The sequence below is a fragment of the Sceloporus undulatus genome, chromosome 1 (genome assembly GCF_019175285.1).
Source record: "Sceloporus undulatus isolate JIND9_A2432 ecotype Alabama chromosome 1, SceUnd_v1.1, whole genome shotgun sequence".
NCBI lineage: Eukaryota > Metazoa > Chordata > Lepidosauria > Squamata > Phrynosomatidae > Sceloporus > Sceloporus undulatus.
Window position 1 is genome coordinate 18,083,067 of NC_056522.1, and position 27,700 is coordinate 18,110,766.

The window sequence follows — 27,700 nt, forward strand, 5'->3', positions numbered from 1 at the left end:
GAGGCTGGCATATTTTGGCCACATCATGGGAAGGTATGACTCATGAGAAAAGATGATAATGCTTGGTAAGGTGGAAGGAAGTAGGAAGAGAGGAAGACTGTATTCCAGATGGAATGATGTATGCAATGAAGCCAAAGCCTGAGCCGGGGTTTTGATGATAGGGTGACTTGGAAGTTTCTTATTTATAGGGTCACTCTAAGTCGATGTTGACTTGAAAGCAGTTAAAACAACAACAAATTTTGCTTTTCAATTTTTTTTTTAAAAAAATGTAGATGCTACAAGTTTTTGCACTGTAGAACTAAACTTATTCTCTTCCTATCCGCCCTCTGTTACCACAATACCCACAATAGAGCACAAATCAGCAGTACATGTACTATATGATATTCCTTCTTCCTCATGTAGGGAAACCACATTCACATAACAAACTAAAACGTTACAGGCCAAAATCCTGTTGGCATCTTACAAGTTCATATACTTCCCTATGGAAGCAGTTGGACATTGTGTTTGTGCATTTATTTGCATATTTGGGTGTGCATACCATTGAGCAATGTTGCCATTCAGTACAAGGCTTGTGTAGCACAATTCATGCATAACTCTCCATGTGGTCATAGTTATACTTCAAAAGTAGCACCATTGCCTCTTGAAAAATTATGGTTATAATGCAACGTAATTATACCTTCTTTATTGGGGTAAATAACCCATTGTAAGTAGCTAGCTTTCATGTTTCTAGTTGCTTCCAAGATCTTTGTGTAGTCATTTTGAGTAAGAAAAAAGACTTTTTGTGCACTGGAATTCTGCAAAAGAAAGCAAAATACTATTCCAATTGATTCCTAGTACTATGTGGTGCCATTCACCTATAATCTAGAGAACCAAATGTTATTTGTTTTTAAAAAAATCTAGTTTCTTTTGGAGTGGCTTTGAGTAGTGAAGGGCTTTCTTCACAAAATGCAAAAGTGGGCTACAATCAAGGCAAAGGTGGGAAAGGCAAAAGGGTGGAAAGTGAAAAGGCATTATGGACTACATCCACACTGTAGAAATAAGCCTGTTTGACACCACTTTTGCTGCAGTGAATGGTATTGAGTCCTAGAATTGTAGTTTTGTGAGACATTTAGCCTCTTCTGTCAGAGAGCTCTGTTGCTACAACAAACTAAAAATACCAGGATTTTATAGCATTGATCCATGGAAGTTGAAGTAGTGTCAGACTGGATTATTTCTGCAGTGTGAATGCAGCCATGGATCCATCTGGGTGTGCAAATGTTGTCCCAAGGGGAATGAAGGGAATTGTAACTTTATTAAAGGAAGTTAAACCCAGAGCCTCACAAACTGTGAAATCATATTTCACAGAATAGCTTTTCATATGCTCCAACAGTGTACGGAGGAAAACCAGGCTACATATGGCCAAGCAATATCAGAGTGTGGTCATGATGGGAATAGCTATTAATGAGGAAGAACATAAAAGCTAGAGGAAGCTGCAACAATTTGCTTTTGTCTCAGCCTACTGGGAAAGAAAATATTATTCTCCTCCCCCCTTTCTCTCCCCTGTTGAGTTATCTGAGTACAAACTACTTTTACGCTTTTTACTCAGTTTGCAATGATATAAGTAGCTGAAGGACAAAGAGGAAAAGTGGAAGGAGGAGAAAGGCGGGATTTTAAAACAGCTAACAAAGTAGAATAGCAGACAGATTTAATAGGGACTGTCCCTATCTAACTGAGACAGTTGGAGGATATATCTTTTATATGTGTATATGTATGTAAAATAGACTTTATATGTGCATTGAAGCCAGCATGTTGTGCTGGATGGAGTAGGACTCCAACAGACCCCGAATTGAACCCCTGATAAGCCAGGAAAGGTTAGTGGGTAACTTTGGTCATGTCAAACCCCTTCAGCTTCAGAGAATGGAAATGGCAAACCTCCTATGTATAACTCTTGCCATGAAAACTCCATAATAAGATCACCATATGTTGGAGTAAACTTGAAGGCACATGACAGCAATAAAAAATGTACAAGCAAATACTATTGAAAGGATTTTTTTCTGAGGTGTGCAAATGGCTTTCCTTTCCCTGCCACACCACCACACAAGGAACACAAGAGATACTGCAGACTGGATCAGCAAGAAAAATTAGCTGTAGCAAAACACGTCTAGAATCATAGAGTTGGGCATTTCATATCACACAAGAGCTCTCTCTCTCTCTCTCTCTGACTCTGGGCATGTCTACATGGGTCAGTTACACCAGTTTTCCTCTTCTCCCAGCTCAATGTGTCTACAAGATGCATGGGCCAAAGCCCTGATTTGAATGCAGTTTGTATACATGAAGAAAGGCAAGTTCCAAATGGAATCCTCCCTGTTCCTGGCTAATTCATATATTTTTTAAAATCATCTTCTGCTCTGGGTTTTTCAGGAAAATCCAGTGGACTCTGCAACAATGCTGGCAGCTGTGTACACACCCATCCTGGTCACAAGGCTGGGTGCCGTGTTGTGAACTCTAGGGGAGTGACTCATTCTAGAAGTGGCAGCAGTGGGCAAAACAGTGGGACATGTATATAGACATCTGCCTGTAGTCACTGCCGAGTGCAGAGGTACTGGGAGAATCCAAAGCAGCTCCAGAATATTCTGGTCTATGTAGAGGAGCCGTGTGTGTATGTGCGCATACGTGTGCATGCTTAAGCACACACTTCTAAACTAGACTTTGCAGTGGCCTTTTATATTGAAAGCATATTGAAAGCTCGACTCAGGCTTGCATGCTTCCGAGGTCGCTAAAATGAGTACCCAGACTGTTGGGGGCAAATTAGCTTACTTGCTAATTAGCTTACTTGCTGTTCACCGCTATGATCTTTGGAATAGCGGTATATAAATAAAACAAATTATTATTATTATTATTATTATTATTATTATATTCAAAACCCTCACTCTAAAATCTCTAATCTCTTTCTGTATTCTAGCTGATGTAGACCATAATGCTAAAGAGAATAGGTTTTCTTGAATTTCATAATTTAAATGCAAGGGATAAGGCATATTTGCTATTCAGTCTGCAACCCAGTTTCACACAAATGCTTCAATTTGGGAAATTACCATCCCAAGGATGTCAGTGAAACTCTTACCCTCTGAAACCCACATACTTCTGCTTAAGTAGATTTTGCTACAGGCTGTTAGAATCATCTGGAGTAAAGCAGCAACTTTGAATAATGTCAATGTGTGGCTGGTTGAAAACAATAAAAACAGAAATGCTACTAGCAATTGTGGGCAAAATAGTTGGTGCCCCACAGCCTGACAGTGGCCTGGCTTTAATACACACAGTTGTTAGTAATAGGCAATAAGCTGCAGTACTACCTGTTTAACCAAGAGATGTGACAGTGAAGTGGAGGATGTTACTCACAATTTTACAACTTTTCAGAACCATTTTTTTTTTGTCATGGACTAAAACTGTAAGAATTGTTATAGCATATTTCTTCTTAAAATTGGAAGAGCCTCCCATGAGTGAGTCAAATTGCTCAGGAGATTTGATCAGCCAATATGAAGATTGTCCAAACTCTTCTTAGAACAGGTCTGTACATGATACTTTCATTAGAATACGTCTCATTAGAAGTCCACACACAATGCTATTTTTGATACGTATTTTTTTTAAATCTAAGTTCTCCTGATATTATCTATGTGTCTGTCTCCATGCTGTCTGTTTTAACCTACTTGTGCACTGGACATGCATAAGCAGTATTGATGTTGGAACTGGAAACTAAAAAAAATCACTACTTCCAATTTTCAAGCTTGGAGAGCAGAAGCTGTGAACTTTTGCAGGTTCATGTCTCCAGTGTCATATTTCCAGTGAACCTGTGTCAAGGTTGAATAGCTATAATCTCCACATGTAGAGTTATACATTAACTGTGCTACACAGCTCTCATGTTGAATGGTAGTATTGCGCATCAAGACACCCAATGTGAACTGAATGCACAACCAAATGTGCATGTGTATGTTTAAGCATCCATGCACAGTGCCCATCCATGTGCAGTGACCTGGCATATGTAACTCTAGCTCCACAACCTTGAAATGAATGTCCACATTAGACAAAAAATATGTCCAACCTCTTCCACAGGGAAGCCTAGGCAATTGTAAAACCCTAACTGGACTCTGACTGTTGTGCATGTACAGTAAATATCAGGAGTGGATGAGTTATTTCTTTTCAGTTCTCAGCCAGAATTCAGTCAGAACACAACCACAAAATTCTATAGTTTTCTATGTTTGCAATGCAGTTGGCAAAAAATGTACATCTGAAACCCCACACCCTACTCCACGCCAAAGTACATGCATTTGAACCAACATATACAGACAGGTGTGTATACATCAGTCAATTGAAAAATCACTTGCAAAAGTGTGTATGTTTAATACAATGTGCATAGGAATACATATACTTCAAATTGAATACATACAGTTCAAAAGAAGTATATACATTTTTGGGGAGAATGGAAAAAATGCCTAAAATATGTGTGGATTTTTGTGAACATCTGAACAAAATTGAGTCTGACAAATTCACCAATCCTTAGTTAGTAGACTATTTATGTGTCCAATATGGATGCAAATCTTGATTTTCCTTCCCCTTACATGCAAGCAAAAATCACTTCTATAATTTTCTCCCACCATGATTCTCAGGAGGTATGTGTATCTTGCACAATCTACCAGGAAATAATTCCACACAGAATTTTGTCTACAAAACCAAATAAACAAACAGAAATCTCCACCAAAACAAAAACATGTTTTGCATGAAATAATGTTTTCTGCACAGGAAATAATGTTTTCATTAAAAATACGTTTGCTATGCAAGAAAAACATTGGGGTAACACTTTTAATGCAGAAAATTCACATGTATTTCTACTTAGAACAATTTCACAATGGCTTTGGGATGGACTGAATGACCCATGAGGTCCCTTCCAACTCTATGACTCTAAGAATCTCAGCGTCTCTCTGTTATTGTCATTTATCATCAGGAAATGCATTACATTTTGATACCATGAACATCAGAAAATACAATATTCTTTTGAGATCATGGAGTGTTCTCATGTAATCTGGCATTACTGGAGTGAAAAAGGGATGGCACATCCCTTGTTTTTTATGGTAATATCAAAAGGGATCCTGGATCATAACAGATATATTATAATACATTTATTTATTCTCATAGACTGTCCTTGCACTGAACAAAAATAATGATGGTGGAAGAGCAATTCACTGAGTACCATGCCACTAAATACATCCTACTTCCAAGGCATGGTATATGATGCCTCAATATTTACTCAAGCTAAGCAGTCTTGGTCTGACCAATATGTGGATGGAAGTATATACTAAGGATGGGAAGATGATTAAAATAATATTTGGAATTTTTTACACACAAACAAACCAACCTTGACAAAAACCAATCCTGGACTGACAAGAATCAGTTTATAAGACTCATTCTCATAAGTCCAGGACTCATAAGTCCAGAATCAGTTTATAAGACTCATTCTCATAAGTCCAGGATTGGTGGCGCAGTGGTTAAATGCCTGTACTGCAGCCATTCACTCAAAACCACAAGGTTGCGAGTTCAAGACCAGCAAAAGGGCCCAAGCTTGACTCAGGCTTGCATCCTTCCGAGGTCGCTAAAATGAGTACCCAGAGTGTTGGGGGCAAATTAGCTTACTTGCTAATTAGCTTACTTGCTGTTCACCGCTATGATCTTTGGAATAGCGGTATATAAATAAAACAAATTATTATTATTATTATTACATGGGTTTTTGTGGAGAAAAATGCCATGTTCTGCACATGAATGGCATGCTATGTCCTATGAGCAAATAAAATGAAATCAAATAAAAAAAATTAAAATGTTGTAATTGGAGAATTATTCTCTGCAAAATTTGGATGTGGCTGTTTGCTCAGTAAAAACGCAGTTCCAGTTTCTGCACAGAAAATGCTGTTTCCTATGCAAAACAACCATGTGGAGGTTTTGCACAGAACAAGTCCTGAAATGTGCATAGTCTTTGAAAACTGTGCAGCTCTCAAAGATTTTTTCTCTCAGCATGAAGGAAATTGCTAAAATTGCTGATTGCTTCCTTCAAGGAGAAAATTAGGGAAAAATTACATCAACCCCCACCCCATCATAGCTGTCATCCTTTTCCTCCTGATATTAATATAGTAAATGATATAATGGGCGCTGGGGCTTATAATTAACACTTTCTCCCTATTAACAGTCTCTCCACATCCTTTTCTAACATGCTCATTAAGACCTTATAAAATGCCACAACATTTAGTTTACTCTCAGAAACATCTGTCACCCCATTGGCTCCAACTGGCACCATAGTATAGAACTGAAATAAGAAATGGATCAGTGAACACAATATACCAGAATGACCAAGAAAAAAATGTTTGTTTGTTTTTAGTTGCGTTGGACAGAAACAGAATGTTCCATTCTTTCCTGTTTTGAAGCGACAACAAAAGGCAGCTTTAGTGCTGATTCCACATGATGATCCATAACTAAATATGATCCTTTGTAACCTTTGGTGAAGAGTCAGCTCCTATGGATTGTGCTGAAACAAATGAATGCACACCACAAACACAGCCATACATGGAGAGGTCTAATGATTTAAAATTATCTGAAATCAAGGGTGGATAATGATTTTTAAACAAATTCAAATAATTTTTTCCTGTAGTTATGTATAATAATAATGATAATTGTTTAATAATACTAATACTACTAATCATAATAATAATCCTGTTCCATTATTATTATTATTATTATTATTATTATTATTGCATGTTTTCCAGTTCAGGACTCAAGGCAACTTACAAATGGTTAAACAGATGCAGCTAAAAATATTGAATCATATAATACTTAAAATACAATTAAACTATCAATAAAATTAAGTGTAGTCAAACATTTAATCAGTATCTCTTTATTTTCTAGCTTCTCAAGTAACCAAAATAATTACCTTGTCACTATTCTGCTTCCTTCCTTTAGTGAAATTACAGCCCCATGATGAAAACAATGTTTAAATGTTACAGTTAAACGAAACTATAGGAGTGGCACTAACCTTAACAATGTTACAATAATAATAACATGTTTATGGAAAAGAAATCAGCTATTAGTAACTTGTTACTTCTGAGCTCAATCTTGTATAAGGATAGTTTGCTGAAATATCTTCTAGCAAAAACAATTTCAGCTTAATGAGCGTGCAAAGGCATTTACTTAATTAGGGTACAATTGGCATACATACCACCAATGACAAGTTCAGGTGGTGACATCGGGGCTAAATGGCATTTAACTAGGTGTGAAATAGGAGAGAAGCTTTAATCTTAGGGAAATTCTGAAGGATGTGTGCAGGTACTGTGTTGTAAAAATCATGAATAAAAGAAGAGATACAGGAAAGGAAGGCTGCTAATGGTCTCACTCACCAGCGTTGGCTAGGCAGAAGAATTCTTAACAGCAATTAAGTGAGAGGAAAATCAGGTGAAATAATTCTCTCTGTGGTCTCTCTGAATTAAACGTTGGTTTTAAAGTGGAAATAATTCACCTGCAGCAAATGCCTCATATAGAAGCCAGTCTCTGCTTGCAGCTAAGAGTTCTTTCTGAGGTTCAACACTGGCAATATGTGTGTGCTACAGAAACACATGTCAGATGGTAGATGATGGAGGCACTTTATCCTCAGTTTCTAAGCTTTCTAATGTGTTGTTGTGTGCCTTCAAGTCGTTTCTGACTTATAGGGACCCTAAGGTGGCCCTATCATGGGGTTTTCTTGGCACGTTTCTTCGGTGTGGGGGTTGCCATTGCCATCCTCGGAGGAGGAGAGACTGTTGATCATGCCTCATTGCCCCCAGGGATGTGATGGGGCATGAAGAAAGGGAGCGGGATGAGAACAGAATGGGTGCTATCACCCATTCTACCTCAAAGCAGAACACCGCCGCCGTCACTGCCGGAAATTCCCATTGCGTTCCAGATCCGTCCCAGATCCATCCCAGAGGAGACAATTTTCAGGAACTGTTTAGAAGTGTTCCTGAAAATCAGCTCCTCTGGGACGGATCCAGAATGCATCACATTCCCAAGGGCAATGATGTAAGGTTTTTTGCCTTGTCCATACTTACCCAGTGGGTTTACATGATCTGCAGACCTAAAGTTCAGTGCTCAAATCTAACACCATGCTGACTCTTGCTAATGTGTCTTTAAAAAAAATACACACATTCCTATGATGGATCAGAACAAAGGATCAGTTCCTCCCCAAAGGCGAATTCTAACATGCAAATCCTCCCCAATCCCTTATTTGAGGCAGTCTTGTTTTCTTCATTTTCTTACATCTTCTGTACTGATTCTCAGTGGGAGGTTGGGTTACTTATAAAACTAAATGTTGAGTACTATGCTTTGGATTTTAAGCCTCCAAGCAAGCCTTATTTTAAATTTGTGTTCATGGCCTAGTGAGTCTTGGTGATTGAGCCAGTCACTCTGTCTATATTTTATGTATATAGTTGATGGGATGGGATGAGAACAATTGTGGTGTAGTGGTCTGAATGTTGGACTATGACTTTTGAGACCAGGCTTCAATTCCTGCTTGGCCGTGAAACCAACTGGCTGGCATTGGTCAATTCACTCACTCTGAGCCTCAGGGAAAGGCAATAGAACATCTCCTCTGAACAAATTTTGCCAAGAAAACCCCATGATAAATCGGAAGTGACATGAAGGTACACAACAACAACACTAGCAAAGTTGATGGGAAAATAAACTGGAAAGTGGCCACACTGGATGAGAGTTACTTTTAACCTGGTAAAGTACATCATTCCTCCACCATACTTGTGTTGTGGTCTGGGGAGGCAAAAGTAACCAGCTGAAGATGGCAAGAGAGAGTGACCCGTGTATCCTCTTGTCCAGTCAATGATTGTGTGGTTCAGAGAGCAGAATGCTTCTTACATCATATCAGAAGAAAGTGCTATTAGCATAGCCACAATTACCATAAAATACCCTCAGAACCCCAGCTTCTGATTGCTGCCATAAGATTCTTGCTGAAAAGATGACAGATAAGGGTGTAGCTATTGGGGTGGCAGCATCTGTCCCCCAATGAAATTTTTGTTCAGTCTCCAGTTTCTAATATTGCAATAACTTTAAATCTTCCTTTGCACATTTAGAGATATAGAACTTTATCACACAGGGCTCCAGGCAGGGAAAAAAAATGGGACAAAAGGAGCCTGGAAGGGAACAAGTGGGGGGGACGCATTTTACTGAACACAAGGAAGTCCCTCACTTGTTCCGTTCCCTGCCCTTCCATTCCCCAGAGGAGGGGACTTTTGAGAACTGTTTTGAACAATTCTCAAAAATCGCCCCCTCTGGAATGGATGGGGAATGGAACGGAATGAGTAGGGACTTTGCGTGCAGTAAAATGTGTCCCCCACTTGTTCCACACTCGTTCCTGGCCCCTTCCGTTCTTTTCTCATCCCTGCCTGGAGTCTGTGGTGCGATAAAGTTCATAGTTGAAGCATCCAAAGAGAAGGGACAGCAAAGTTGTCAAGGGGATGCAAATATAGCTGATACGAGTTCTAGGTATAAAGAATTTTCAGTGTCTCAGGCCTCAAACAGATGGGCCAAAAGGGATGATTTCAGGCCACTTTGGGGGCATAGTGTTTGCCCTGGAAGCAGCCAGGAAAGGCAGGAAAAGCCAGACTGAAAAGAAGTGGAAATAAGCTGCTCTAACCCAGAAACTACACACCTTCAACCATGCATATAATCACCCCAATGCGGAACCGCTCCCAAAGGTGCAGGTGTGCAGTTGGGGCAACAATGCATAAAAAAAGGAAAGTGTGATACCTTCAATGAATATAAATACAACATTCACAAACTAGACAGTCAAAGAGAGGGCATGGGGTGAAGGGGGGCGAGGGGGGTATGTAAGGGGGTATTATTGTGCATTTCCAGTATTTTACTGGGCACACCTCTGCTCCAATGCCCTGTCCCAGTGGAGGGTCACAGGTGCAACTGCGTGAATGATCAAAGGGGGTGGCCATCCAGTAGGATGGCATCTAGGCAGCAGGCAGTTGCCAGTGGTGTGTTTCTGCCAAGGTGTGTATGGATGGTGGTAGATTTTTTTTAAAAAAAAATTACTCAGCAGCGTGGCTTGATATCATGCCATGCTGTCATGGCATGTACATGTGAGCTGCCTTGAGAGCATGTGGTGCAGCCAGTGGGGTCTCAGTCCACTCTTGAAAGAATCAGCTGCAAGCCACTTTGCTTGACCCCTTACTTTCTCTAATGCTAAAAAATAGGGGACAGAATGAAAATTTAATAGGCAGCAGAATTCATATGAGGAGTAATGTCCTCCTTTGTTCCCCTCCTATAGGTACACCCCTGGGACATGTCTTTTTGTTGCCATGAGCTTTCAAGTCATTTCCAGCATATGGCAACCCTAAGGAAAACCTATCACAGGGTTTTCTTAGCAGGTTTCTTCAGACCTGGCTTGCCATTGCCATCCTCTGCGTGTGATTTGCCCAAGGTTGCCCAATGGGTTTACATGGCCTAACCAGGATTCGAACCCTGGTCTCCAGAGTCATTGTTCAGTTCTCAAACCACTACACCATTTTGCTTCTATATCAGTGAGAAATGTTGTACTCACTCTGAAGCTAGTGTTAGCTATCCTAATAAGGTATAACTACTTTCAGAAAGGATCTGTGTTTTTCTGCCCTTAACCCAACTTTGCTCCAAAATAAGCAAAGTCAGGGGAAATTCCTAAAATGATTTGGAACCCAAATGGCTGAAGAACTGCCTCAAGTCGAAGGCTTTCATGACTGGCATCCATAGTTTTTGTAGGTTTTTCAGGCTATGTGGCCATGTTCTAGAAGATTTTCTTCCTGATGTAAAATTCTTCAAGATGCCAGCCACAGATGATGGCAAAACGTCAAGAAGAAAATCTTCTAGAACATGTCCATATAGACTGACAAACCTACAAAAAACTCAGGGGAAATCCCAGTGTTTCTTGAAATCTCTGGAGTAACCTCAGGTTTTTTGGTCTCATTCTGCTCAATCCAGTTAGCCACATATCAAGTGGCACTCCACCTCCCTTCCCTGTACTGAGCGCTGTAAATAAATAAACTTGTTTCTGCAGCTCCTCCTTCCTCACAGGAAGGAGCTCCATGTAAAGCCTGACTGGTGCACCACCACTTCTGTTGAGGACAGAAACCGATGCCTAGACTCCTTGTTGATCATATGTCCAAGTGGCCATTTCTGTCCATGAGGAAGCAGTGGTGCCAGCACTGAAAACAGGGGATGGCCCAATGTGGTCAGTGAAGTGTTGACCCACCTGGCCTGTGTGCACAGTGATGCAGCATCACACCGGATTTGGCTCAGTGCATGTAATCACCATCATGCATTTTAGTTAAGTGTGGGGTAAAACATATCTGAAAGGATTTTGTGGAGATGTAGTTGATTTTGTGATGATTTTGTGAAGATGAAGGAATACTGAGGAATACTGAGAAACTGAGTGGAAAGCTAGTACTGTATAGGTCTTCTACCATGCTTCTGACATGGTGGCCAGTATCCATTAATATTGGCCTGCCTGAACCAAGTTGGCTGTCCAAGTCAAAACAATTCACATTTTGGAAGATTTCCTAAGCATAAAGGGTAAGCCAGATGCATTACCTCCAAACATTCTCCAAAAAGATATTGTCCTATGCAGAAATTGACACTGAAAATTCTTTTGATGGTCCCATCTTAATATCTATGTATTTACAAAGTATTCCACATCTCTTTGATGTCTGTATTTTCTAAACAAAAAGCGGTTGCCCGACTCGGCGGGCTGACCGCTTTGCCGCTAGACGCAGCGAACGGCTACAAGCCCCAGAGTGCTCTGGGGCTTGCCCCAGCTCCCTATTGGTGTGCGGGGTGAAGGGGAGCCCCCTCCGCCCCGCGACGCTCTGGGAGCTGGGCTCGGTGACCGGGAGTTCCGGTCCTCCAGGGCAGATGATTGGTTCTGCGGGCCTGGAGGAGGAGTCTCCTGGTCAGGTGGTACTGAGGGTGGGGCTTAGGCCTATATAGGCCGTGCTGCCAGCCCTGGCCCTCAGTCGGCGCTTGGCTCCGGATGGTTAGGAGCCAAGCAGGAAGGGAGGAGGAGCTGAGCCTTCTCCCACCCACCCACCGCTTGGGTTTGGGTTTTTTGTCACAACTTTGGGGCGGCAGCATAGGCCAGGATCTGCACGGTGTGGTACCAGGGCTACGGAGCTCTGGTTTGGGAGTCAGTCGGGACCCGGGGGCGAATAGGGCAGGTGTATGGCCATTGCGGGGGCCATAACGCGAGAGCGCCTCCCGGTGACTAGGGGCTTAGCGAATATGTGAACGCATGGCAGAGATGCGGTCATACGGTGTGCCTTAGCCCCTAGGTCATCCCAATACCTGGTGGGTGCCAGGTTGTGGTTAATCAGACAAACGTGGGGTTGTTTGATTTCGCAGATCCTGACCTCATGCTTTGTGCCAACCCTACCAATGGTTTGCTTAATAAAGTTGTGGCCTTTCCTCCAGCACGGTCTCCTGTGGTTATTCGGCAACAGCATCTGAGGCAATAACTTTTATTTCAGGGTTGTTGGTTTTTTTTAGATTTTATTTTTATATTTTATTCTACTATTTGATATCTAAAAGCTGATTTGGGGGCAGTATTTGATAGTTTCATTTCTATGGCTTCTAATCTAAGAGCACACTCTCCCAAGAAGCTCAGATCTCATTTGCAGAGGTCCTTTGGCTATATGCCCAAAGGAGATGCCATTAACACCTCTGGAGGCATTAGGTTATCCTTATAATTTTATGACTGGGATGTACCTGAAGGTTACCTGGTCCAAGCCCAGAAATAAGACATACTCAGCCACAAATCAAGGCCATAAACTAATTAACCTTTGCCACTTTTTCCTAAACTTCAGAATTAGAGGACTAATGGGAGATGTGATGAACATTTATGAAATCATGAATAGTATGGAGCTAGAAACTGAAGGTCAGAAAATTGGTCCCTCTTCTCTTTCTTTTCCTCTGCATTCCTCTTACAGCACTTGAGCTTAAATTCTTCAGTAGATGGTTCAGTAATAACCCACAAAGGAATTTTTCGATGGCCAGCATTCTCTTAGTGACACACAGATGTGTAAGTGGGGCTTACATTTGCATCTGTCCTTTGAGAGGTTGTAGTCTTGTTGATGGACAGGGGAAGAAGAGGTGAAGCAATTCAGATTATCAGGACATGGTTGCCCGGGACTTCTGGAAGAAGGAAAAGGAAGGAGTCTCCTCCATCTGTAACTTCATCCTTCCCCCATGAAGCTGAGTCCAGCTACTACTTCATGGTCTGAATCACTCCCACACTCCATATTCTCCCTAATGGTAAGCAGCAGCAAGAGACTGTATTTGTGCCTTGACAGCTTCTGGGGAAGGAAGGATGCAGAACTGGACAATGTAAAATTCTTATGGAATTCATGTGGCACTACTAAACATCTTTACATTGTTGCATTCAATATTAAAACTGTTTATAGTTGCCCTCTTGAATCTATTACCAGATTGTGAGTTGACATATAGGCCATTCTACTTCATTCAATGGGTCTATTCTAGTAAGAAGTAAAAATAAAATTTAGGCCAAAATTAAGTTTGCAAAAATAATAAGTACAATGCAATTAAATATCAATTGATGTTACACTGAAAGTGAGATGCACAGAACTATGAGAACTACAAAGAAGTCAGAGATGAGACTATTATTAAAAATGTCATGACAAACATGGGAAGGGTTTTCCAAAATCGTGGTGTTACCACAGATCAGTTCTTCTTCTTTTTCTTTGGTTGGTGCATGATGTACCTGGATAAGGAAGGCACTCAAAAATGGGTTTTATAGAATATCTCAAATCATAACCAAATCTATATGGGAAGAGGCAGTTATAGGTTTGTGTGGGTTTTTTGGGCTATGTGGCCATGTTCTAGAACAGTTTATTCCTGACGTTTCACCAGCATCTGTGGTTGGCAGAGAAGATTCTCTGAAGATGACAGCCACAGATGCTGGCAAAAATGTCAGGAATAAACTCTTCTAGAACTTGGCCACATAGCCTGAAAAACCCCCCAAAAACTATGGATGCCAGCCATGAAAGCCTTCAACTTCACGAAGGAGCAGTTCTTCGGCTATTTGGGTTCCAAGTCATTTTAGGAATTTACATTTTTTTATCAATGTATTTAATGTATCTCTTAACTTTCTACCATTATGAGATCTAAGTCAGCTTTAAATTAATAGTACTTTGAGCCTGAACTGAATGATAACCATTGTAATGAAATAGTTTGAGCATTTGGATTCTAAGAGCCTCCAGGAAACCAGATTTTGAACCCCTCTGAAAAAATTCTTCCAAGAAAATCCCCTTGATGAGGTCAACTTAGGGTTGCTACAAGTCAGAAATGACATGAACTGGTCCAGGTGCTTTTTAAAATAAACATAGGGAAAGCCTGGCAGTAGCATGTTGAGCATGATACCTAAATAGAGCATCCATCTTGCATAGTGGTACATCTCTGAAATCCTGGTGGTGAAGAATATTTTGAAACATGGAAATCTCCAGTATTATTCAAAGGCGGTGTACAGACTGCCCCTTTGGGGCGGCCTGCACCCGCCCCTTTCCCCGATGGATCAGGGCCTCAACTGCCACAGTGGCAGCCCTGAGACCCCGATCCGCCGCTTTTCCAGGCCACGGGGAAGCGGCAAAAGGCCACTTCCCCACAGCCTGGAAAGGGTTGTCCTTGGGGCTTCATGCCCCAAGGACACCCCGACAGCGGCGGGGAAAGGGAGATCTCCTTTGTGCTGCTGGCACAGCCATGTAAAGGCTGTGCCAGCAACACAAACAAAGGAAGGAGCTCCATTTTGGAGCTCCTTCCGGCGCTGCTGAAAGGCCGGCAAGACATCACATCCATGCCACCCCATTTGGAGGTGGCGCGGCCGTGACATCGTAATGGCGGTGCCCATATAGAAAGGGTGCCACCATTACAGTGTACTAAGGTTGTGGGGCATCTGGAAAGGATGCCCCAAGGCAACCCTAGTACGTGTGCAGGCCGGCGCAAAGCGCCAGCCTGTACAGCGCCAAAGAGCTATTTAAGACATCCACATTTGTTTTGTTCTTTTAATTTTATTAATATGGATTTGAACCTCCAGCATGGTGGATAAAGCTTAACTAACAACAGTGGCCACAGATTCAAGATCATAAGTGGAATGAAATATGCAGTTTACTGTTACAAAAACATTGAAGGGGTAACAATGTGAATATAAGTAACCTGAAGGAAAGTCCACTAAGGCAGTGCACACTGTGGCATTACTATAATCTACCTAAAAGAATAATGATCATAACGGTACAATGTGATTTGATTGTGCAAAAAAAAATCATAGAAGGGAATCAGCAGACAAATTAATAATAATGGGAAGTGTAATTAGAAGAATTGGAGGAGATCCCGCATACAATCTTCATAAGAATAAACCCATGACCTGTGTTATCAGGCCATAAAAATGTCCTTTTGCCCATTTAGTATGAAGCATCCTCAACTACCTTAAGTTTCCTAAGCACATTCTAATTAGATAGTATTTTAATATTGTTAATTGATACCAGTCCATTACAGTATGTTAGAGACTATTTCAAAGACTCTTCCATGTTCAACAGAAAAGAGTGGAGACAGGCAGGCAGAAAATCTAATTATGCTATGTCTCACTATTTATACTTCAGTGGTGGTTGCTGGCTCCCATGTTAATGTGGTGATGTATCCACAGTAGGTTTTAATCTGAAGCTTAAATGAATTATCCAAAGTCCTAAATTTATTTGAATCTATCACACAACTGTGGGAGCCACCAACTGCCAAAAGGTGTGTGGGGGGGGGGGACAGTTAGAAAGAAAATTAATAAAAGGAATGGCTATATAATGCTTTAAGGCTGTGGTGGGAAACCTATGGCACGTGTGCCATCTCTCTGTGTCAGCCCATGTGCTGGCTCTTCCTCTTCCCACACCCTCCTGTGCCTTGAACAAGCTTCCTAACACCAGTTAAAGGCAATGGAGAGTGGGGGGAAGAATGAGCAGGAGCAAACCTGTTCCTCTCCACCCCCATGGCTTTAACTGGCTCCCAGAGCTAGTTAAAGGCATGGGAGGGTGGGGGAAGAGCATAGGGGGCTTTGCCCTTGTCATCCCTTGAGGCTGAGAGAACATGACTTGTGTGAGTGGTGTCTTCACGTTGTTTCCGACGTATGGCGACCCTAGGGTGAAATTATCGTCAAGTTTTCTTGGCAAGTTTCATCAGAAGCGGGTTTGCTATCGCTAGCCAGTGGCTGAGAAAGTTTGCTTTGTGTTCCCCCCCCCCCCCGAAGTCCTGCCCCCAGAGGTCCCACCTGGAACTCCTCCCCTGGGCAACAGGTGACACAAGGTGTGGAAACGCCACTGAGTTTGGGCACTTGGTCTCTAAAAGGTTCACCATCACTGCTTTAAGGTCTAGAAGCAAACATGGGATGAGACCTTTATGTCAGTTTCCACCTGTGCCCAGAGGTAGATCCTAGAACGTCTTCAGTGTTCACAAATAAGCAGAGTTCATTTTTGAGGAGACTGGTTGGGAGCTTCAGGAACCTCAAAAGTTAGGCCCAGGGTCTGCCTATGAGCCAAAAGCCATGTTTTGCCCACCCTTGCTTTAGCCCATTAGGACTTAATAAAGAAGTACTTTCTCCATGGTCGCATCTAAACACTGAAAAGTTTCTCAGGGCTGGTCCCCATTCTCTCAAGTTTGTCAGTTTGCCGGTTTGTGGGCAGTGGGAAATGCACTGTGACTGTCTCTGCAATCCTGGTCAATAAACTGGTGCATAGTAGGCATGGACAAGTAGTAATAACCATCAAAGAATGGGTAACTTCATGAGAAACAGTTATATTTACAGAACTCTACTTACTCAGCAGTTAACTGAATACATCCATTTTGGTCAAAATATCAAATAAAATAAGAGCACCCACATGCATAAGAGAACACACCTATGACACCTCCAGTATTCCAGCCATATTTTACATCCTATCTCAAGATCCCTATTTCTAATTGTACTTTCAAATCATTTTAAAGTTACTTCTTTTTGAAGTGCTTTTATCTGAATATTGTTTTACCTTTATGTTCAAATTTTCTCTATACTGCCTTGATTTATTTCATAACAGTGGTTCAGAAATGCCAGTGGTTTGAGTGCTGGACTAGCACTCCCAAAGACCTGGGTTCAAATCCCTGTTCAGTCATGGAAACTCACTGGGTGACCTTGGGCAAGTCACACACTCCGAACTTCAGAGAAAAGCAAGGGCAAGCCTCTTCTGAACACCATGATGGGGCTTTTATAAGTCACAGTCAACTTGAAAGACATAACAATAACAACAAATAAATAATCAATTTATGAAAGATGAGGAGGAGCCAGATTTACAAGAAGTAGTGTAGAACTCAACTTATTGGTAAGATGCACAAATTTGCAGAATCTTTTCCTTTCCCCAAAAGTGGTAAAACGCTAATCATTGAATCTCTTATAACTAGACTACACAGAGCACTCAAGAATATCCCAGAGGGAGCCATCCTGCTTCTTTAGTGGGACATGGATTAGAAGAGGTTTTTTTGCTTCTAATTTCCATACATAATTTAGAGGTGTGTTTGTCCTTTTAAAAGAAAAGCACCACATTGTTAGTTATCATCCTTTATAAGCTTCTTCAACCCATCTGATGGCTTGTTACACCATAAGAATATCTCACGGCACATCTAGAAATAGATCTCAAGGCATGCTATGGAGGCATGTTGCTGTTTCAAAAGACCTTTCCCAATGTAAAGTCGAAAGCTTACATGACCAGAATCCATAGTTTTTTGTGGTGTTTTCAGGCTATGTGACCATGCTCTGGAAGAGTTTATTTCTGACATTTCAGCAGAATCTGTGGCTGGCATCTTCCTGGCAAAACATCAGGAATAAACTTTTCCAGAACATGGCCACATAACCTGTAAACGCCATAAAAAACTATGACCTTTCCCAATGCTTATAGTTTGGAATCCTTACATGAACAGGTTCCCTGATGCCACATCAAACATTTATAATACCCATTGGACATTCCTGTTGCACTCCGGCACTTCCTAACCAGTGTCTGAGAACTCATTGGTGCCCATTGTACATTAAGGTCATGATACACCAATCTCTCCACTCCTTACCATTCCGCTATGGATGCCCATACATTGTAAAATCACAGTAGCCCTCATTGTGAAACAACTCAGTTCTGTTTCCTGCACACGTCAGTCCGCTTATGAAGACATAAACCCCATGCTGAATTCCAGCCATTATTTCTAATGGGTTACTTCCAAGCTCTGTTCTTTCTGGCATAAAGGAGGCAAGCGATTTCCTGGCAGTTGCTCTTCTCTGGGTGATTGATGGGGATTGGCTAGTCTTCCCATTGCCATGTTTATTTTATTTTTGTTTTGTTTTTTGTGGGAGGTTGTGGATGCTGGATCCCCTGCCAGATGGCAGAAGCTAGAGTCTGCTTCCCCCCTTCATGTCTTGTTCGTAGGATTTCTGAAAGCAATCCTTTATATTGTCTTAGATGTAAAACAAGCCAGGCTTTAACATTTGTACAGGAGAGGGAAATTTCTTTTTGAGAAATGCAGCTTTTAAAGTTGAACTAATATTTTTTTCTGTACTGCATTGGTTCAGTTTTTGAGAGGAGCAAGGCAATTAGATCTCCAGTGCTAAGGCAATTGGAGAAGACATTTCCAAAGGATTATAGAAACATGCATATTATTAATGGTATTGGAACAGCAGAGTTTTGCACATTAAAAAAAAATCATTTTCAATGATCCTTGTAATGGTTTTCTCTACAACCGCTAGGTACCAGTCTCTCACTCCCCCTCCCCCTTGCAATAAGGGTCTAGAACCATCATCATGAATGTTTTCCCCAATTGGCTTGAAAATAGGTAGTTGCAAGCAAAGAGGATATGTGATCATGATGGGGGAAAGACTTGTTATTACCTAAAAGAATGAAGAACGTAAAGATGTGCATCCTTATTATGTATACATTCTGGTGTTTCTTGTTTTGAGCTAAGAACTGCATTAGAAACTCTGGAGATGGTTAAAACCCAAAGGTTGCAGAAATCCAAAGGTTTTTTTGGATGTATCTAAAGTAGTTCCTGGATCTGTTACAAAATCTTAATTTGGGTCCTATTAGATGATACGCCTACAGTTTTGTGGTTCTGTAATCAAGTGTGTGAATTTGTATAATACAGTAGATATGGAAGACTATTTATAGTCATCATCTGTGAATTAAGCTGGTCAAATGAAGAAATTGGGAGGAAACTCAAAATGGATGTTGGAGAACTCTGAGGTCAGTTCTGTTTTGTTTGCTTTTTGAATGTGGCATATGGTCAAAGGCATCCTGTATTTAAAGTATAACTGTATATAGATTATCGCACTACACCCTTAAAGCTTTGCTAGTCCACTTTAACTGCTCAGAGTGCCTCTTGATGCATTTTGAGGTTTGTAGTTCAGTGAGGCCTAAGAGCTCTCTGGCTGAGAATTCTAAATGCTCCTTCCTCAACTACAAGTCCCAGAATGCAACAGGAGGCAGCCAGAGCAGTTAAAGTGAATTAGTAACGTTTTAGGAGTGTAGTGCAATAATCTCTAAATTGGAGCTCCTATTCAAATTAATGGATCTTGGTTAGTGGACATTACATTTTATCACTAAAGTGGCAGTCAATTTGCTGATTTGCCAGAAAGGCATGTTCTGGATGTTGTTGCAATACAAGCAATGCTCAGATGACCTATCTCATAGCTTGGTTAACATATTTCACATTGCAAGTACCCAATAAGCACGAGAAGTGTCCAGTGTGACTCAAAAGTATTCATAATATATAAGAGGTGCCTGATATTCAACAGTAGCATCCAATGCACATCATAAACACTTAATACACATCAAAACACTCTTGCTGATGCTCAAATTACACCTCTTTGAGGATGCTCCCTCCCTTGGCTGCACCCTTGCAGGCAACAATCTGGAAACTGCAACAAAAACAAAATGAAGAGATTTTTATGCCTCTAACTGAACCTTATTCTGGAGGGGTCAGAAACCATAATTGTCTCTGTTAGAACCATCACCTTTCCCCCCCCCAACACTGCCTTTTAACATTGAGGAGATCATGCCAGGCATGAAACTACAATGACTGGTGTGTGTGTGTGCACACACGTGTACATGTGCATGCATGTGTGCATGTGTGTGCGTGTCACTTACTTCGTTTCTGATGTCAGTATGCTCTTAAAGACAGGAATTCAAAAAAGAAAGTGGTAGTACAAAATTGCCTCTATCTTTGTTTAATGGCACTGCTTAAAGCTATCTTTTGGAAGACATCCAAAGATTAAACAATCTTACTCTTTTGTCATTTGTAAACTGTTATTGTTACATATAAAAATAGTAGCTGAGATTTTACATCACAATCTATGTTTTGCAATTTTATGAATCCAAGGGTAGGTTGCAGCAATGCAAGAAAACAAAAACAAAAAAGTGTAAGTGAATTGCAAAGAATCATAGAATCGTATAGTTGGAACACAAGGGCCATCCAGTCCAACCCCCTGCCATGGAGGAACTCTCAATCAAAGCATCCCCAACAGATGGCCATCAAGCCTCTGTTTAAAGACCTCCAGGGAAGGAGACTCCACTACACTCCGAGGGAGTGTGTTCCACTGTTGAACAGCCCTTACTGTCGGGAAGTTCCTCCTAATGTTGAGGTGGAATCTCTTTTCCTGGAGCTTGCATCCATTGCTCTAGGTCCTGTTCTCCGGAGCAGCAGAAAACAAGCTTACTCCATCCTCAATATGACACACCTTCAAATACTTACAGAGGGCTATCATATCACCACTTAACCTTCTCTTCTCCAGGCTAAACATCCCCAGCTCCCTAAGTTGTTCCTCATAGGGCATGTTTTCCATACCTTTTACTATTTTGGTTGCCCTCCTGTAGACACACTTCAGCTTGTCAACATCCTTTTTGAATTGTGGTGCCCAGAGCACTCATTCTAGTTCAGACTAAAAAAAGTTTAGTAACCAGTTTGACACAGATAATTAACTGCTTCCATTCTGGTTGACACAGAATAATGTAAATATAAAGTACATAGACACGTGTCTTGTTAGTCAGTTACGATGCTTTAACTAAGACTTACAACCTAATACAGTCGGCCTTTCTTATATACGGATTTTTTATACACGGATTTAAGCATACATGTTTTGAAAATGTTCCAAAAAAGTATAAATTTACCTTGATGTTCCATTTTTTATTAGGGACACCATTTTGCTATGTCATTATACTTAATGGGACTTGAGCATACATGGATTTTGTTATACACGGGGGATCTTGGAACCAAACCTCAGTGTATAACAAGGATCCACTGTTATTGTATGTAATCTTTTAGCACTTCTGAGACTAACTGGGCAAAAGGAGTTGTAGCATGAGCTTTTATAGACTTGGTGCATGGAGTGCATCCTATGACAGTTTCTATCCATATTTACAATCATGGTACCATTGTCACATTCAGGAATGTCTCCTAAACCCACCTAAACACCCAGCCAGCTACACTGTGGGACAGGGTTTTATGGCACATGTGAGCAGTGGAGAATTATGCATCCAATCTTCTTTTGTCACTGAACATAGCTTACTCAGGAAATCCTGTGTCTGTTCAGTGTACCACAACTTGCTGATGGGAGGAGGCTCGATGTATCATCCTTCAATACCTTACTTACCAGTACCACAGACCCCTTTCTATTGGTATGGCTGTCTGGATTTTAAGGTGAGTTTGGGAAGACAGATTGAGAGGGAGCTTATAGGCATGACATTGTGGCTATATGTCTGATGCAAGATCTCACCCATAATTTTTAATGATCATATGAAGAGTGGTAAGTAAGCTGGTGGAAGCTGATAGTTCTTGAACAGTTGCAACCAAATGTCATCAGTAAGTAATATGAAGCATGTGTGAAACAAAAATAATATTATATAGGTTTTTGTGTGGTTTTGGGGCTATAATAATTATAAATATTAAAGAAGTACACACTTAGGTTGTTCATACTGTTTAATTCTAATTGTACAATCATAGACCTGTGTAATTAGTGAAGAAGCAATGAAATCAGTTTTAAAGAAGAAAGGAAAGAAAGCGCTTTGTAAGTAATGGCACAATTATCAGTGTGGTTAGTTAATTTCAAATTTTATTTATTTATTTACTTTATTTATATGCCATCTTTCTCCCAGAGTGGAACCCAAGTGGCTTCCAGTTAAATTAATGTACACACACACACACACACACACACACTTTTCAACTGATTTAATAAAATTGGGGAGACAAAGATCTATCAATCTTAAAAATATGATTAATTATCAAGAGCTATTGTATATCCAAAATAAGCTAAATTGTTGTGATGGACATCAAATGTGTTCCATTTCGTTGTAATGATGTATCGCATCATAATCTATTGTATGGCCTTCCCTTTTATTTTGTAAACCATATGCTGACTAAACCCCCACTTACAAAGTAGGTTTCTAGTCCAAATATAATGTTTCTGCTTTCCCGAGGGCAGAAATTAGACATTTCCACATTTATTCAAAATATATGAAACATCACAGAAACTCATTTTATTTATGTGCTTATTTCTGATTCTGGTTTTTGAAAATGAGTTTCTTTATCTGTCTCAAGGGGTGGGAGGCAGTAACCAGGGGTGAACTGCCGCTATTCACAGATGCAATAAATCAGAAAGGTTTGTTTAAACCACTGCAACATACAAGGAAGCTTTATTTAAATTAAATCAGTAAACCGGACTTTGGGATAAAGATACAATACAGAAGAAATCGGAGAAAATTAATAATTTCAAAGGGGAGGATATAATGCAATGTTTAAACATAAAGAATACTTGAATTATAGCATCACATTAAGTGGCCCATACCAGGAATATATAGCTTTACAACAAGTAAAATTAACTTTGTGTGGCCTGTAACTAGATCCTACATTTCCCCCCTGCTAATTTACTGCCACCTTCTTCATCAGATCTATACTGTGTTCCAGCTACTGGAACTAGAAATTAAGAAAGGCAGATTTATGGCTTCTTCTGTTGGGATAGATTTCTGTTCTTGCTCTCTCCTCTGCCATCACCATTTTCAAGCCCTCAAAATACAACCTAAACCACTATCTGAAATTCTCTGTTCAACCAGAAGCTGAACATAAATAGACAAATGCCAGTTACTTATTCAGAATATGACTTCCAGTAAAAAAGACTGTTGAGCATTGAACTCTGATTCTGAACAAGTAACCTAATTCAGATTTGGTTTGGCTCAGAGGTCATGCGATTGAAAGTTATGGCATATCATTCATGTGACTGAAAAATATCCCCATACTGTTGCCCTCTCCACAGAAACTTGTATTCAGTTAGGTTCTATCTTAAAAATATGGGTTTCATCCAGCCATAATGGCTAGTAGCTACCATTAATAGGTGCATGCTCTCTGGATTTGCCAAATCCTCTTTTAAAAACCATTAAAAGCCATTGTGGTTACCAGATCTTGTGCCAATTTATTATTTCAATGAACTGCACCCAGTTTAAAGATATATTTTGTGGTGTGCTGGCAATCAGTTCCAGTGGGTTTTCTATTAAGAGAGCAATAGGAAAATGTCTTTTACAAGTGTGCATTTTTTAGTAAATTAAAAAAAAAATGAGAGCCAGTGTGGTTTGGTGGTTTTATCTTTGGACTATGAGACCAGGGTTTTAATCTCCGCTCAGCCATTTAAAGCCATAAGGTGTCCCTGGGCAAGCCAAACTCTCTCAGCCCGAAAGGATGGCAACGTCAAAACCCTTTCTGAAGAAACTTCCCGAGAAAACCCCAAGAAAATGAGTTGAAGGTACACAAGAACAACAAGTAAATACATAAACTCCTGTTATATCACTGCTTAGTCACCTTTGTTTTTTTGTTTATTAGCCTAAACACTGACACCATTCTTCATAGGAAGCACTGACTCTTAGAACAGATTTGCTCTCTTCTTGCAAGTCACAATTACTTTTTCCCCACCCAGCAGTCAACTATTGGTTTATATGCAAAGCAACAGGTGACATCATACTTATCCTGTTACATAAAGCACCCAAGATTAATAAGGCTGTGTTCTGCATCTGAATGCCATAAAACTATGTTCCTCTACATTTTAGTTAAACACCTTTTTGCATATTGAATAATGCTTCCTTTCTGAAAGAAAGTTGGGGGGGGGAGAAAGAAAAAGACATGGAGAATCATTTAATACAAAACTACAGAAAGTAAGTCTTTGGAATCTGCCCCTGGCATCCATTTCCACATCAAGCAATAATGTATCCTACAAGCGACAGCACTTTGATGATGTATTACGCTAATACATTATAGCAACAGAGCTCCCAGAACATATTAGGATAACGTATCATCAAAGGCTATAGCTATGCAATAAAAAAAGGAGAAGGAAGGAGTCAGGGTGAACCTCACTGGCAAGGGAAGGCAGTGGGCCATTATAACCCTCCAATGATGAGGGGAGCGGGATTCTGCTTCCATACATTTATAGAGATCATTGTGCTGTCAAATAGAAACTTAATGGGAAAAATCTGCTGGTACCAAGCAATTAATTTTACTCTGCTAACCTGTTGGGGAATTTCCCTCCCTGGGCATTTACTGTTAACTTAGAATCTTAGGATACAGACTGTTTCTTTGGGGCAGCCTGCACCCGCCCCTTTCCCTGATGGATTGGGGCTTCAGCTGCCACAGAGGCAGCCCTGAGGCCCCAATCTGCCACTTTCCCAGGCCGTGGGGAAGTGGCAAAAGGCCGTTTCCCCGCAGCCGGGAAAGGGGTGTCCTTGGTGCTTGAAGCAGCAGGGAAAGAGAGAAAGGGGCCGATCAGTCCCTTTCTCTTTGTATTGTTGGTGCGGCTGTTTAAAGGCCGCACCAGCGATACTCATGGCCAAAGGAGCTCCAAAATGGAGCTCCTTTTGGCACCGCTGAAAGGGCGCCACAAGTGCCCTACAGTGGTGCCATGACGTAACGCCCATGCTGTGCTGTTTGAATGCGGCACGGCCATTACATAAAAATGGCGGCGCCCGTGGGAATATGGCGCCAACATTTTATACATACTCTGTACTTATTAGGGTTGTGGGCGTCTAAAAGAGATGCCCCCAGGCAACCCTAATACGTACGGAATACGTACAAAATGGCCCGTCTGGAGAGGGCCTTAGATTTGGAAGAGACCACAAGGGCCATCCAGTCCAACCCCCTGCCATGCAGGAAACCACAATCAAAGCATCCCTGACAGACAGTCTCTGCTTGAAGACTTTCCAAGAGGGAGACTCCACCACTTTCCGAGGAAGTGTGTTCCACTGTCAAACTGATCTTACTGTCAAGAAGTTCCTCCCAATGTTGAGCTGAAATCTCTTTTCCTGTAGCTTGCATTCATTGTTGCCTGTTCTAGTCTGTGGAGCAGCAGAAAACCAGCTTGCTCCATCCTCAATGTAACACTTCTTCAAATACTTAAACAAAACTATCATATTATCCCTTAATCATTTCTTCTCCAAGCTAAACATACCTAGCTCCCTAAGTCTCTCCTCATAAGGCATGATTTCAGACCCTTCACCTGCTTCTGGACATGCTCCAACTTGTGAACATCCTTTTTAAATCCTTTTTAATTGTTTTAAAACTCTTTTTATTATAGTTCTTGAGCTGTATTTTTTAAGTGTGTGTGTAATGAGCTACTTTTGAGTCACATATTTTGAGAAAGGCAGGATTTAAGTAAAGTAAATAAAGAAACCCAGAAATCTAATTTCTTGGTTAATTCAAGGATATAAGGAGATTGCACCTTGTGTTAAAGGAGAATTGTCTTCTGTGAGGCATCCTAGAGCAAGATCTGTAGTTGTGCAAATTTGCACTTTGCTTAAAACAACAAAGGCTTAGAAAATGTGATACTACACACACACACATACACGCGCGCGTGCGCGCTATAGTGGTGCCTATTTTCACCAGTGGTGGAGACTAATGAAGTCTACAAGCAAGCCCCTACCTCTGCTTTAAGGTCCTCAGATCTCAGGGCCTGGACTATCTTCTGTAATCTCCAGGGTAAAGTAGAAGACTCTCAGGGTGAGAGCTCTTCTTTCAAAAGTCTGTCTTTTGAAGACAGCATGTGTGTCTGTGTATGTTTTTCATTTGTTGGCCATAAATTTTATGATTAGTCCGAACTAGAAGAAACCCATTGAAGCCATTAGATTCACATATTTGTTTATCTGTTACTCATTTGGGACCTATATGTTGAGACCTATAGTGGGACCCATATGTTGGCTCACCATTCAACAGGCCAACTATAGTTGAGACTAACCAACATGATATCAGACTTGCCAAAACTTATTTTGTACAAAAGGTGTAAGTTGTCCTATGGAAGCAACAGGACATTTTTGATGCAGAATAGTTCTGCACCATTCAATGCTGTAGAAGTGGAGTTCCTCATGGGATGTCATTGTGAATGTTGGTGCTCTGCATTGTGCATAGTTGTGTGTGATTTTGCAGTGTGCACTGATGTACATTGTACACTTTTGCAGATTGATGCATATTATCTTAGGTGGTGGTTCTTGTTGTTAACTGCCCTCAATTTGATTTTGACTTGTGGTGACCCTGTGGATGGGACATCTCCAAGACCCCTTGTCCTCCACTGATCTGCTCGGGTTCTGCAAGCTCAGGCCAGTGCTCTCTTTGTTTGAGTCCATCCATGTGGTCTCTCTCTCTTTTTGCTACCTTCTACTCTTCCTAACATTACTGTCTTTTCCAATGATCATGCCTTATGATGATGTGGCCAAAGTATGATAGTCTCAATTTAGTCATCCTGGCTTCAGGGGAGTTGGGGCCTGAGCTGTTCTGGGACCCATTTTTTTGTCTTTATGGTTGTCCATGGTGTCCTTAGAACTCTTCTGCACTGCTATTTCTGAAATTGGTTTATTTTCTTCCTATCTGCTTTCTTCACTGTCCAGCTCTGACATCTGTACATGGTCATGGAAAAAAACAGTGGCTTGGGCAGTCTTCACTTTAGTGTTCAGAGTTATATCGTTGTTCTTTAGTATTTTATCCAGTTTTTTTCATAGCTGCCCCTCCCAATCCTAGCTTTCTTCTAATTTCTTGACTGCATTCTCCCTTCCGATACATGTTTCAGCCAAAGTTTGGGGACATTTTTACTATTTCAGTTTTCTCGTTACCTAGGACAAATTCTTATAGATAATCCATTATCATTATTTTTGTTTTCTTGATGTTCAACATCAAGCCTACCATGGCACTTTCCTCCTTGACCCTCTCCAGTAATTGTTCCAAGTCTTCGTTGGTTTCTGCTAGTAGTGTTCTGTCATCTGCATATCTTAGGTTATTGATGCTTTTACTTCCAGTCTTCACTCCTCCTACCTCTGAATCTAATTCTGCTCTGTGCATACAGGTTGAATAATTAGGGTGATATTAGGCAGCCTTGCCTAATCTCTTATTCGATTGGTTGTGCAACATCACAATTCCTAATAAGGCAGTATTATACAACTGCCACATGACCCCATAGGTGTCAGGCTACTTTAGTTACCCTCTGTTTCATTCAGGTATGATCTCAGCAGTGTTTTACACAAAATACACTGCTTTCCATGCTATCTATCTATCTATCTATCTATCTATCTATCTATCTATCTATCTATCTATC

At 40.8% G+C, this 27,700-nt stretch overlaps 1 protein-coding gene across 32 annotated transcripts in view; it reads left to right on the plus strand.

The window, feature by feature from the left end:
* Positions 1–27,700, plus strand: part of NRXN1 (neurexin 1) — a 1,287,750-nt gene that overhangs the window by 488,795 nt on the left and 771,255 nt on the right. The gene's annotated exons all lie outside the window — the stretch shown is intronic.